The following is a 258-nucleotide window of genomic DNA, read 5'->3' on the forward strand; positions in this document are numbered from 1 at the left end:
AAGCGCCGAGGCTACACTGTCAGTCAGATGGCCTATAGCATGCTAGGCTGTCAGGGACTACCTAACTACAGCTTCAGGGTCTACTGAAACTACCTACACAACTGAAACTACCTACACTAACAGTCTGGTCAGTCTAGTTTAATAAACACGGCGCCAGTTCTATTGATTTGAGGGAAAAAAAAGAGATGGCCTGAGAGAAAAAAAATAGTATCCCATGTGTGGACTCTGCTAACGGGAAATCAAAATCCATTAAAAAAA

At 42.6% G+C, this 258-nt stretch overlaps 1 protein-coding gene across 1 annotated transcript in view; it reads right to left on the reverse strand.

Moving 5' to 3' along the window:
• Window positions 1-258, reverse strand: part of LOC119591519 (sodium channel protein para-like) — a gene marked incomplete in the record, with an annotated part of 263,120 nt that overhangs the window by 112,625 nt on the left and 150,237 nt on the right.

The sequence above is a fragment of the Penaeus monodon genome, chromosome 28, assembly GCF_015228065.2.
Source record: "Penaeus monodon isolate SGIC_2016 chromosome 28, NSTDA_Pmon_1, whole genome shotgun sequence".
Lineage (NCBI taxonomy): Eukaryota > Metazoa > Arthropoda > Malacostraca > Decapoda > Penaeidae > Penaeus > Penaeus monodon.